Genomic DNA, 14230 nt, shown 5'->3' with positions numbered 1-14230 from the left:
TACTGTTGAGTTAATACTAAATATTTATGTATGATATATATATATATATATGAGATATATATAAAAAATATATATGATACATTTTATGTCTCTTAGCCGTGTTTCAGAAGTTCCAGGTGTGCTTCTGGCGTATAAGAGGTAGAGAAGTAACAGAAATTAAGAAGGGATAACAAGAGTTGCTCAGTATTGACCAGCCAAAGTATTCCTCTTCAGGAAGTGGTATATGGAGGGAGGTTTATACTGACATTCACAACATTTCTGCTGCATGACAACTCTATTTAACCACATCTATGTAAAAGTGAACAGCAGTTCTGCACCTTATTAACAAACACATGGAGGGGAATACTCTCCTTTTGTTACCTGTACCTTGAGCTGCACCTTGTGTTTCCCCCCCCCCCCGATCTGGGCAGTAGCTCTCTGAGCATGCTTCTTGCTTTCTGTGGGTTACTGGTACAGAAGTCAAGCATTTTGGCTAGTTCTGCCCTTCTTTAAAAGTTGGGGAAGAACACCTGAAGCCTGTAGTCTCTGTGAGGCTGCTCAAATGCAATAGAGCTCTACTTACACAACACTCTGAGTTAAAGCCAAGAAATTCCAATCAGGCAGAAAAAAACCCCTCCATACTTTAATTCCCTTGTTTCTTGAGCCAAAAGACTGAAGATGGTGCTCTGTCTCTTGAAATACTTGCATGTTTGATGCAGTGTAGCACTTGATGGTGGTTTGATGCAACTCAGCGTGCTGTGTTCAATTCAGTTCTGACCTATTTTACAGAATTGGCATGAGGCTGTGAGTTTTATGGGCAGTGGCAGAAATTAATGATATTAATGATATGATGTAATTAAGCTAAGCAAGTGATAGATAAGACTGAGTTACAACCTTAATGAAGGATGTACAGTCAGGTCACTCAGGGGATGAAAGCGAGCTTGGGAAAACTCTTTTGTTCCTTATCTAAACTAATGGAAATGATTTCTTTATTCAATTGTAAAGATACAGAATATGTTCTGCTAGGTCTTTTATGCTGAAGTTTTCTTACACGCCTGGCACAAAAACCCCCAAAGATTTCTTCTAATACTTGGCTATTAAAATAGATTAAAGATGACAGAGAATACATTTTGGAAAGCTGCGGTTCTGATTTTACTTCTTATTTCTAATCTTAATTCTGCCTTTCCTTTGAGAGGTTGCTGGAGAGAGTAATTGTATTTCTGCATTACTGTAATTTGGTGAAGGGTTGAATAGTTTGAATAACTGTTCTGTGATCACTGTATCATTTTCTTCTGGACTAGAAAAATTGCCATCTCTTCCCACCTAATAACTGCATGATTTTGCTTGATTTAAGCTTTTTCTGTCATTCTTAGAAGTTAGCCTGGCAGAAGTTCATATGAGAAAGCCATTTTTGGGGTATTTAATTCCCTTGTCTCATGTTTTTTCTGCCTGAGCATGTGTGGAGATTTCAGTACTGTGCTAGAGGTTGTACTGAGACAATCTCTTTTTTTCCCTTCTATTACCACTTCACAATGCCAGTTCAGTAAGATTAGTAAATCTCTAGTTCAGCATGGGTAAGATGGCATTGTTTGACAGTGTTAGGACAGTTGAGAGTGAAGCAGTGTTCCTGTTGGTGTGTCTTAACTGTTAGAAGCTGTAAGCTTAAATTGGGCATTGAATACAAAGAATGCTTGTTAGATGTCACTTTGCTCCAAGACCACTTTCCTGTATCCTTTGACAAGGATCTAAATCCCTGGAAGCTAACAGACTCTGTGATGTGGTACCAGTGGCAGGAAGCTGCCAAGCAGCGCTGTGTTGGAATGATTACTTGGATCTTTGCTCTTCCCTAGCAGTAGGGATGAACTGGCTGATTTTCATCTTTCAAGGGTAGGGTACCATGAAGTGTGGCATATCTGGGTTGTGTGCTGTGCTCAGCTGGCAAGAAATACCTACATCTTGGTGTGCTGCTTGTGTGTTTGCACAAGGTACCCCTTGTTGAACAGGTTACCCTGTGTCATTTGATAATATTTCTATTGCCTTAATGTTTGGTTTTAGAAAATGATGGAATTTTCCTGCATACACCCCTGAAGGGCTGAATCTGGAAACATGACTTCATTAGGAAGGATTACTTGACTAGAAAGGTACTTAAGAGTCCAGAAGGATATTACACAAATTTGTTTCCTCAAAGCTGAGGCTTTAGGGGCTGAAATTGAGCGTTTATGAGCCCCATCCATGTTGAAGGTAGTCTTTAGGGACAAAAATCAAGCGGATAAATGTGTGTACGGCATTGTACTTACTTCTCCTGGATTTACTCTTGGGTGCAAAAAGCATGTCATCGTGGTCTCATGCTGAGCACCGCGAAGGTACCTTTGCCAAGGCAGGTTACTTCCTACAAAGGGAGGCAATAATTTGCTGTCTGAAAACCTTTGGTACAAAGTCAGGTTTGTTTTAACTGTGTTGACAGAGTTCTTCCCCTTGCTGTCAGCAGGAGGAATGGTGCTGGGGACCAGATTTATTTACATCACGTGTAATGAATTGAGATCGCTTGAAAAAGTTGTTTTGCTCTCTTCAGCAACGAAAGAATCTGTAGTATTTCCGTTAGATAAGGTGGAAAGTGATGAAAGAAAAGCTGGGGAAACAAGAAGTAAATGTATTTAAAATACAATCAACTGGCTTCTGTTCAGTCCCAAACCTGTGGCCTGGAAGAGCCATAGAGGCAGCTAAATGCTGGGAAGGTTAGAAGTTCATTCTTCATCTGGGAAATGCTTCAGATTTATTGCTGTGCCCGGCACCCCTGGGGATTCTGTGAATGCTGTGGCTCGAGTTAGGTCACTGCATGAGCTTCCCGTCGCCTGTCTCGGTACTCGTGCTGCAGATAATGAGTTTAGAGGGAGTTTTCTCTTTCTGTTGAAATATTTACTGCAGTTAATAATGAACCAGAACATAATAAACCCCCCAAAATTCCATTTTCCTTATGAAATTGATATGGCAGGTCTGAAGGCTTGAAGAGAAATGAATCACTGCATTACTGTGAGAAGAGACAGAATTGCTGCTCTTCTGTTGTTATTACCTTGCAATGATTGTTTGGAATAGCAGAAAGTTGGCTCTTGAGTCATGTAAGACAGCATTCAGTGCCTGATAGCATATCTTAAACACTAGGCATTAAATGCCTTGCTGTGTTAATGTACTAAAATTAAAGATAGGAAAGTTTTGTTTATGGGTCTCTAGTGATAAATTGGAGGTTGCACACAGCAACAGGCTGATCACTACTACCTCATTTGTGCTGCCAGGGCAAGCTGTATGCAAAAACCAAATGCAGAATAAGTGTTTTGATAGAATCACCAATTCTGTGCTTTGAAAGGAAACCCTGGAAATGTTTTCAGCGTAGCTGAAATTGTGACAATGGCAAGTCTTTACTCCAGCAAATAATACATATATTGCAGTGTTGGTCCTGTAAAAAAACACTTGTGCTTTCTGTGCAAGGGCTGGGGAGTAATTTAGATAATAAAAGGAAGTGAGATAAAGTCTGCATTTTGTCTGCCAGTAGGTTTTAAATTGATAGTCAGTGACACAACTCGGGTTGGGAAAGATGATGTTGTGTCGAGGCAGAACTGTAGTTGGTTATGAGTCTACACTAGACCAGCTTGAAACAGCCTAGAAAGGTTGGACCAGATGATCTGTGATGTCCCTTCCAACCTGGGATTCCATGATTCTGGGAATCGGTGGAGCACACCTAAGTGTGGCACATGCTAAACCATCCAGGATTGTGAAACCTGTGGTCTTAAACACTCGGAGCAAGGTTTGGCACACTCAAAAGCCTGCATAGGTCATGCTCAGAGAGAAGCAATCTGGAATTTTTATGGGTGTTCTGCTTCCATTTGCCAGTGGTGTAACGTGTGTTTCTAGTCCAGGAAACACTTTCGTTATTGATGGCAAGTTATGATTTTTAAGCTTTTGTATTTGAAGATCTTGGCTTAAAACCCACTTGTGATTATATTTCTATCAATATATGCATTCTATTTTGATTTACTGTTCTTTATGTAGTCTAGAGCTGTTGATGAGGCTTGTAAAACAGCTTGAAAACTGTCTCCCATTTACATTATTATGGAGAAATAAGTCTTTGGTCAAACAAACTCCCTTCCTATCATGAAAATAAGAGGAAAATGTGCCAGGAAAGTGTAAGTAAAGAAGAAAGAACCTTACTGACCACTGAGGTTGCAAAGAGGGAATGTTCAAGCCATTCAGTCGTTTAGTTTCCTCATCTTGCAGTTTTATTCAGTTTTATTTCCTAACCCACCTGAGTTAAACTGAAGGCTGGCATAAAATCAAACCAAAACTATTGCTGAGAGAAGAGCCTTTTAATGTAAAGAATCTTAGACTTGTCTTCCAGTAGCACATTTAATCTTAGCTGAGGTGGGTGCTTTGTTAAAGGTAATGCCATCCTTCTCAAGAAATTGTAGATGTTTGGAAAGCACATTAAAGCCTGGATTAAATCCTGTAGCAAGGGAATAATACATCTGGGTAACTCTTACTTTTGCATTAAGCTTTCAGTATTATTGGAAACAATTCTAGGGAAGAAATTTGACCCAAGACTGAAAATTGCTAAAACCTTTCTCATAGCTTCTGGATTATCTTCATCGATTTCTGTTTCTAATTAAGCTCAGTGCTGTGTCTTGGTAACAGGCTGCGCTTCAGTTACACATTCAGCAGATAACTGCACTAAACCTGATGCTGTCAAAGGCTTGGACTTCGGGACAAAGTATTGTCTTTTCTGGTTATCCCAGAACTATGCTGGTTGAGGAAGCTGGCGATTGTAAGAACCCCTCGGCTTCGTACAGGTTATTTCTTTTCCTTGAGGCTGTGATGTGACTTCCATTAATTGTCTTTGTTCTGTAGTGATATAAAAGATGTACAGTAGGTCAGAGGAATCTGAGGTGGGGAAGGTGAAGGTGTGATTTGGGTCAGTACCATTGTGCTTCACTCTGATATCTCAAAAGACTTTCTAATAGCCCTTGCTGCTGCTCTTAAGTATAGTTTAATGTTTATGGAATTGTGTAGTTGACTTGTGGATTCAGTTATGGATTCAACTAAATATAAATATAGGTACTTTGCAAGTAATTTTTGCTTCTCACATTTGCATTCAACACCAATGTTAGAATTCCAGAATCCCAGCCTGGTTTGTATTGAAGGGACCTTAAAGCTCACCCAGTTCCAACCCCTGCCACGGGCAGGGACCCCTTCCACTGGAGCAGCTTGCTCCAAGCCCCTGTGTCCAACCTGGCCTTGAGCACTGCCAGGGATGGGGCAGCCACAGCTTCTCTGGGCACCCTGGGCCAGCGCCTCAGCACCCTCACAGGGAAGAGCTTCTGCCTAAGAGCTCAGCTCAGTCTCCCCTCGGGCAGGTTCAAGCCATTCCCCTTGGCCTGTCCCTACAGGCCCTTGTCCCAAGCCCCTCTCCAGGTTTCCTGGAGCCCCTTTAGGCACTGGAGCTGCTCTCAGGTCTCCCCAGAGCTTTCTCTTCTCTACCATTGCCTTCTGCACCTTGGGCAGTGTGGCTGGAGCTCTTGTTGGTGAAGATGGAGGCAAAATAGTTGTTGAGTACCTCGGCCTTCTCCATGTCCCGGGTGACCGGGTCCCCTGCTCCCTTCTGGAGGTGCTTTCCTAACCTGATCCCTGGCTGCTCCGAGTGTCTCTGTGTTCCTCCCAGGCTGCCTGTCCTTGTTTCAGCCCTCTGAGGCCTGTTACTAGTGAAAAGGTTATAAACAAATATTGAGAACCATACATGGAATGGGCAGGAAGGAGGTGTTGGTTAATTTAAGACCATATGAGTTGCTCAGGCTTTACCTGGAGACCAAGAGTGACTGCGTGCATGAGATGCCTAATTCTGAATACCAAATGTGAATGTCCGCACCAATACATGGTTCTTTGCATTAAGCAAAGCCTTGAGTTTGTGCTGCGTTTAAAGATACAGTGGGCTCATTTCTCATGCCCACTATTGTACCCAGAACATGGGTGCAGAGAACCTCCGATTGCCTCTGCCCACTTTCTGAGTCTTCCTCTGCAGCTGATGAGCTGTTGTAAATTCTTTCGGTCTGTCTTGTTTTTATCTAGCGCCAGGAGAAGCCCTTGTCCAGTTCTTGCCATGTTTCAGGTGCAGAGGACATTAAAGCTTGTTGACGAGTTTGCCACAATTCTGAATAGGGGCACAAAAATGTGTTTTCTTCAGTTGCAGCTCAGAGTAATGAATGAGCTTTGGTACGGTTTGGAAGGAGGATTCCTTTGGAGCAGTGCAAGTGCTTAAAATTCAGTAGTAGTGTTACAAAGCAATGGAAATGGGATGTTGTAAGGAGAAGCACAGGGGAGCCTCTGCAGGCAGTGACCTCTGCCTTGCTGCTCACTCCTGGGTTTCAGTGTTTAACGGGGGCAAATGCTCTGCGAAGCTCGGGGCTGGGAGGGTTTTCTGACCTTTCCTGGGGCCAGGGTGAGCAGAGGCAGCTGCTGCCTGCTTTGTGCTGTGATGTGAGCAGTGTCTAACTCCTGTGGCCAGGGCAAGTACAGGATGATTATAGAAACCTGGTACTGAACACAAGGGTTATGTGTGTGTCTTGTAGAGGTGCAGCCCCTCTGCTATGACCCATCCGTGGGTCGATGAGGTGGTGTGGAGGCTTCAGACTACGCAGTCATTACAGTAACAGATGGGGTTTGGTTTGAACTGTGCTGCAGAGGTATGAGTGTGGTATGTGCAGCTCTCCAGCCACTGCAGACCAGGATGGGGAACTGGAAATGGGTGTAAGCATCTCTATCTGAAGCTTTGGCACAGGATGGGAAAGGCCACGCTTGTCAACCTGAAATCATTCCCACTCTTTGATCACACCATGACTGGGAGTGTCCTGCTCCTGCTGCATCCAGAAACACCAGCTTGCAGCATGTGCTCTTCTCAGCACTGGTGACTTCCTGGTAACCAGCAGAAAGATCCATGGATGTGGCAGCTCCCTGGGTGTGGACAGGGAAAAGCTGCCTATAGCAACCCAGTGCAGATGGGGCCACAGTGTTTGGTAGATAATAGTATTGCAAGGTAGGCTTTTGCTCTTAAAAGAGTATCTTTTCTGAGTACCTGACAAGCATTTACCATAGGATCCCAGACTGGTTTGGGTCGGAAGGGACCCTAAAGCTCATCCAGTTCCAACTCCTGCTACGGGCAGGGACCCCTTCCACTGGAGCAGCTTGCTCCAAGCCCCTGTGTCCAGCCTGGCCTTGAACACTGCCAGGGATGGGGGCATTCATCACTTCTTTGGGAGGCCTTTTCCAGTGCCTCACCACCCTCACAGTAAAGAGCTTCTCCCTTACATGTAATGTGAATTTCCCCTGTTTGAGCTTTAACCCATCAACCCTTGTCCTGTTGCTACAGTCTCTGATGAAGAGTCCCTCTCCAGTATCCCTGTCGTGAGGTTCTTTACATGAAACACTATTCACTAGACAATTTGATTAGTGATTAGAAACTAGTGATAGACTGATTGTATTAGCGAAGATTGTCTGTGTCAGGTAGGCACTGCATAGTTTTCAAATGGGCTTTTCTGGCACCAGAAAACAGCCCCAAATGGTGAGGTGTTAGTGAGGACAAAGATGAGACCTTTTTGGCTATGTAATTGTAACTGGATTGCGTGGGGGTGGGAGGTAATATGTCCAGAACTGCACATGCAAGGAAGATGAGGTAGGTCTCGAATTTAAAACAAGCTTTGTGATTTATACAAATATATATTTTACACGTAAGCATATATATAAAAATATATAATGGATATTATTTATTTAACACGTCATATATATATGACATACATATAGACATATATATATATAAAAATAAAAAAATACCATTAAGAGAGACAAAACCAAATGATCAGTAACCCATACAATTTACACAAATGGTTTTCCTTGTAAATGTTCTTGAGTAATCCTTGGGGATAATGAAAATGTTACTAAATTAAGCAGCAGTGTCTTAAATATCTACAATGTAGAAACTGATATTGAACTATGGGAATTGTAAAAGCTGGTTTCTCTTTCGGCTAGAATTTCTAATAACTGAAGGATCATCTTAACAGGGGTTAGAACCAGCTGCTGCTTTATGGAAAGAAATTTCCACAGAATGGCTTTTAAAATAGAATAAGCTAATGCTGTTATCAATACCTTTGGCCTAGACAGTCAGTGACAGAAAATGCTTTTTTTTTGCCTGAGTTTCATATTTAGAGCTGTTTGTCTAGTCTCCAACCTAAAAATGTGCTTTTGGATCAGGATTTACTTGGCACAGGATTTACTACCTTGATTCTGAAATTGATTATGTGATGATTTGAAGTATCTAACACTGCAGATTAGAGACACGTGCTGCGGGACAGGGCAGTCCGTTCTCCACCAGTCTTCCACTCACTAAAATGCCCATCAGACCTCATACTGTGGAGATGACTGTTTAAGTTTGGGAAGACACAGTGTGAATGCTGCCAGCTCTGTTTCTCTACTGAGGTTCAGCTTGTTTCTGGAGGAGTGTTTGTTATCAGAACGGGTTTTATGGCTTCCTTTCCAAAACAGGCACCAGGCAGAAGGTGTTTATCAGTATATTTATACAGCCTCAGTTTATTCAGTGCCCATCAGTGTCCATTTTACATTAGAATATAGAGCCAAATCAACGCTTAAAAATCATAATCACTGGGTATTAGTTGGGCATTAGCTCGTTGTGTATTTTTTGTGAGCTTTTTGCAAGTAGTGTGCATTCAGTGAAGAGTAAATACCACTTCTCATTCCCATGGGAATGTAAATTAATTTAAGGCAATTTAAATGAAAATAATAGAAGAGGCATTTGCCTGCGTGCTTTAGGCAGGAATCTGTCAGTGAGCATCTCCATTTGCTTGCATGAGGAAAATGAGGGTTACTTTTACCTGGGGGAGGGCCTGTTCCTTAGGGTGGCAGGTTGCACATAGATGAGGCTCTCAGTGGTGGAATTAGTAGTGAACTTGGTGATTCTGGAGTAATGGTTGGACTTGAGGATCTTAAAGATTTTTTTCCAACCTAAACAACTCTGTGGTTCTAAAGTTGGTTCTATGATGTGTTTTCTGATAGATTGTTTGGAACAGAAAGCTCTATTTCCATGAACTTTGTCATATGCGTGAATATACATGGTACCCTGTATGAAGTGTGCTGTTAGGTTCCTTGTGAGGAAGGCAGGAGGAATAATGATTGCTGGGTGGAAATTTCATCCTCTGCACAACTGACCTGATGGTATAAATGATGTGCAGTTTTCAGGCAGCAATGTAGGAAAGGTAATCCAGTGGGGTAGCCCACCGGCTTCATTTTCCAAGTGCTCTTGAATCATTATTAAGGATTGAAGTATGTAGTAGATATCATCAGAAACCAGAGATAAACTATAGGGCTAGTTATTATTGGTTTTATTCCCTATCAAAGAGATGTCAGAATTTCAATTACAAAATAAAAGTGGAAAGGTTCAGTGTAATTTTTAAGTTGCATGTGCCAAAGACTTCCAAGAAATCTGAATGTGTGAACTGAGCAGCTCATTAAAATGCCTCTTCCTCCAAGTGAGAACTCTTTTTATAGAAATTGTACCCTAAATTGCAACTATTTTCTCTGTACATCAGGGTCAATCCTCTGTGTTTAATTGGTTGGATTTAAGTTTGATTCTTGGATTTATGGGGTTGAAGGTTGTGTTTTTTCCATTCCAACCAAGATGTTTGCATTGGTTTTGTACTGCCAAATTTCGTGCTGAGATCTGAGGGTGATGTTGAGCTGGAAACGCTGCAGAACACTGTGCATTACTTAAGCAAGTCTCCCAAGAGAGACCATCCCATAAAGCATACATAGTTTCTTTCAAGTTAAATTTTTATGATAGTTAAGCTGACTCTCATACCAGCAGATAATTTATTTCTCTAATGGGAGCTAGGTTATTGCAGCTACCAGAGGTCTCATTATGAAAACTTCCCTGCCAACAACTATAGTTTATCCCAAAGTTACAATGAAACAATTGGGTTGTAAGGAGGCGGGCTGTTGTCTGTGATGACTTATTCCCTACCCAGTCCTGCTGTTAATGAGCCTGTCTTCAGGAGGAGAATAATTTAAAAGAAAACCACCATGAAGTCTTGATTCCTTGCCTAAACACAGTTCTCTGTTTAGTGTCAGTTGACATTAAACATGCTGGTTTGTAGTAGAGGTGAAAGCCTTTCAGGCAGGTGTGATCTGCATAATGAAGTCCTGCTCTTCAGTGACACGTTGAGGCTCAATCTTTGGGAAGGTACTGGAAGGAGGCCTACAAGAAAATGTGAACAGAATCCAAGCTACTAGATAGAAGGCAACTGGACTTCCAGCAGGGTAGTTGATGGCTAGAAAATGGCAGGAGACAGTCCCAATTCCTGGAAGCTCTGCTTGTCTTTTTCATTTTCAAGGGCTGACTCAAACATTTCTTCCATGGTTGTTCTTTTCTTGCATTCTTAGGAGCTTAGGTACAGTCTCGGCATAGTGTTGACCAAAGCATGCACAAGGGATGCCATAAATCACTATACTGTGTGGTAATTCAGAGCACCCTTGTGCTCCAGAAGTGGCATTCCACAGGTTATGTGCTTCTGACTTGCGTCAGATGGTTTTAGTTTCAGTCAAGTATTTTGTTCTGTAAATACAACTTGAGTATAAGGGTTCTGTTGTGTTCATTGTAAGTCACAGCACTTGAAAGGCCCAAAGTAGGTGGCCTTGAACAACCTATTGTAACCTTACTGTCACTGGTAAGTTTAATGCACAGAACATAGGCTTATTAAAGTTTCATCTTACAATAATATTATATATAGTACAATAAATGTATTGGCTGCAATGGCTGTAGGCATGCAAGTTGCAAAATCTACCCAAAGAGCATTGAAGGCAGGCTTTATGCATAGTGATGAGGCCAAGAGGCTAGAAGTGCAATTTAGAATATGTCAGTCTTTGCAATGAAAATCTCTTTGGAGATGAGTTTAGCAGTTCAGAGCGTCTGAGAGTGGAGCCAGTGCAGTTAAGCATCCATTTTGGTAAATTCAAATGTTTCATTACTAGCTCCGTGTGATGCTTTAGGGACAATATTTAAAGCATAATTTTGACATTCCTATGCCCTTTGGGCAAATAATTTTTCCTCAGCTTTTCCAGCACATGTATAATTAATAACTTTGTTTACTGACAGTGTCAGTGGTAATATAGCTCTGATTTATACCCGTTATCTTCTGCCTGTTTGCTTCCTCTCTGGCACGTCATGAGAAGCCACACAGAATAAACCACATCTCGGGATGGGCTTCTAGTGAGAAGATAATAGAAATACAGTGCAGGACCACAATCCTGTTGTATTCTGTTTGGTGCAGAAAAAAACAGAGCCCAAATCGTTGTGCTTTAAATAACGAGTTGAAGCTTTGTTTTGGACGGTTAGGCAGGAATTTGCATGGTGCAGGAAGGGAAGATAACCACGGGAGGCTTTGAAAGATGGAAAAGGAGTGAGTTTTGTTACGCAAGATCAGGCTGCTGAGGGTTTGTGAGCTGCAGTGTATCTGTCCTTGGCACTGACTGTAGATTTCCTTCCAGTCATATACTTCATCTGAATGTTGCATAGTTATTGCTCTACTAATTTGCTTAAATTATCATTAGTGTGATTAACCATTATAGGAGTGATGTTCAGAGCTGCTCATCTCCCTGCTACCTCTTTTGATTATAACTGGAATAAGACAGGCATCAACTCGGAGAATTACAAAAACTGTGGATTTAAACAATTAACCTATTAACATATAAAACTCATCTGGATGGTAAGCAAGTACAATAGAAATACAAGGAATAAAGCTTTTATGAAGCCTCTTAAGTGGTTTCCATTGACTGTTTTCTCTGTATTACTGGTTGTAAAGCTCTGCATCATCATATTAATTATACAGTAACATTAAATCACTTGCTTGAGTAGTTGGGCAAAATATTGCGACTTCACATGTTAAGCTGGCTCTCTTGCAAGACTTAAACCTGGTTTCTTTAGTTTCAGATTGGATTATAGTTGTTGGTCATTGTGTTCAGAGTTAAAGAAATGTCTTTAAAGTGCAGGAAGATGATGCATATGAAGGAGAACAGTTTTACACTAACACACAGCAAGACTTACCTGTAGTCACGGAACTTGCCCATTTGAGTCTGATCCTTGCAGTGTGATAAGAAACACACCCCCAGCTTCCAACTTTGGTCATTCTAGACAGCTGAGAAATTAATGAGAAGATGTGCTTTTGTGCAGCTATTAACACACTTTGCAAAGGTTGCCTGAAGTTTGTTTTGTATCTGTATGCATTTAAGTTGTTAGAATCCAGTCCCTTTTTCGTAAGGGAAATGAGAACATCCTGGCTTCGTACAGCACAGTTATAGTGGTGTGGTGTTTCTGGTCAGTCCTAGAGAATTTGAAAGATATACCCCAAATCCGTTCTACCTTTAGCTCAACTCAGATATAATGCAGCGTGTCCAAGATGTGAAAGCGTCTATTCCCTTCAGTCACATTCCGCTTTAGGAGTGTGTTCTCCATAATGCACTTGAAGAGCTCTCTTAGTGCACTCCCTTGGGAAAATCCTGCTGGTAACGGCACTGTAGGCTTTACCTTACCCAGCTGACACTTCAGTTCGTATCATACATAGGAGTTAAACCCCCTGTTGTAAGATGTGGCTGCTACGAGCTCTGATGCCTGAGGTGTCTTTCTGTTTGCTTCAATGAGGAGTGTGACTGACATGGGACCATGAATGGGGAGAGCAAATTGGAACAACACATGGGATGGGCAGGAACTGGGGGCTTTTGTCACTAGGCTCTGGAGGCTGAACAAGTGTCTGCTGTCAGGGCTGGGAGCGGCCACACATTTCAAGTCCTCTTATTTTAATAGCAGCACTGTGCAAAGGAAGGTGTGTGACAATGTAGTGTTGTTGTGCGCATGGTTTTGTGAGTGAAGGGACCACAGCAGTACAGCAGTGGCTGTGCTAAGCCAAGTGGAAGGCCCATGTGTTTGGTGTCTTGTTCCTAACGGTGTCCGAAGCAGATGGCTGAGAGAATTCAAGTAAAGGGCAAGAATATTTGTTGCTTCCCTTGAGCAATGTCTCATTCTCCAGCCATTTCCAGACTGGGGATTTTGAGCTATATGTAGTTTCTACATGATTTAGCTATTCCCAATGGATTTCTGTCCTAATAATCCATCTCCTGCCCCTCTTTCTCCCATGTAAACACCTTGTATTTGCAGCATCCCCTGACACTGGTAGGAGCAGCACCTTCTTTTTGTTGGTTTGAGCTGATCTCTGTGAACTTTATTGGATATTCCTTTTCCTAGCTTGCATGGGAAGATGCTGAAGCAATCTGTCCTTATCCCCCTGACACCAGGCATGATTTTATAGCCCTTTTTTATATCCTTTTCATTTGTTCCCTTTCAGGCTGCCGAGTCTCAGCTTGTTTGCTTGTTCTTTATGTGGAAGCTATTATGAAGTGGATTGTAATTAAGGTTATTTTGGGGATTTGGAAATTAGAAGGGACTTTGATATGAAGATAGGCCTGCATTCATTGATCTGGAAATGAAGGGGATTGGATAACTCTGTAGCAAGCCTACAGAATTGGTGTTATTACAAGCAAAAAAAAAAAAAAAAACAAACCCAGAAAAGCAGAAACTCTCCATTGCTCTTTTTACTTGATGAGAAAAAAGCATTTTTCCTTGTGGACAGTTGCTATAGGGATACACCAGGTAGTGTTGGAAGTTCCCATCAGTTTGGTAAATATGAGTGGGGCTTAGTATAGCAGTGGAGCCCATCAGTTATTTTTACTGTTTGCAGACCTATGTTCTGGGCTTTTTGCTCCCCAGGTGATCCCAGGCAGTCTGTATTCAGTGAACAGAGGTTTCAGAGCTGAAATTATCATCAAAACCTGTTTCCTTTTTGGCCTTTGCAGCTTCTTGGTCTCGTCCAGCACACGAACGCGCTGGCCCACTGTGAAGACTGCACAGGCAAATATTGCAGGATCAGAAGTTTCAAGGCTTGCTGTCTTTACCTTGACACCTCCCCCTTGCCTCTTGTTACAGGGTGAGGGTATAAACATCTTAAAATCTTACCATACGTGTTCTCCTGCTGTTTCTCCACAGGATCCTGCTGCCTTGTGCAGTGAGCAAACTTCATATACTGCTTTATTGAGAAAATATTCAATATTTGATTATATTTTCCTTATTTGGGGGTAGTTCCATGATTTATTTATC

The 14230-nt window shown here is 41.9% G+C and overlaps 1 protein-coding gene across 5 annotated transcripts in view; it reads left to right on the top strand.

Annotated features, from left to right (window-relative positions):
- Positions 1-14230, top strand: part of NEO1 (neogenin 1) — a 188016-nt gene that overhangs the window by 93647 nt on the left and 80139 nt on the right. The gene's annotated exons all lie outside the window — the stretch shown is intronic.

This window comes from Lathamus discolor, chromosome 8, assembly GCF_037157495.1.
Source record: "Lathamus discolor isolate bLatDis1 chromosome 8, bLatDis1.hap1, whole genome shotgun sequence".
NCBI lineage: Eukaryota > Metazoa > Chordata > Aves > Psittaciformes > Psittacidae > Lathamus > Lathamus discolor.
This window is presented reverse-complemented; position numbering and strand designations above follow the sequence as displayed.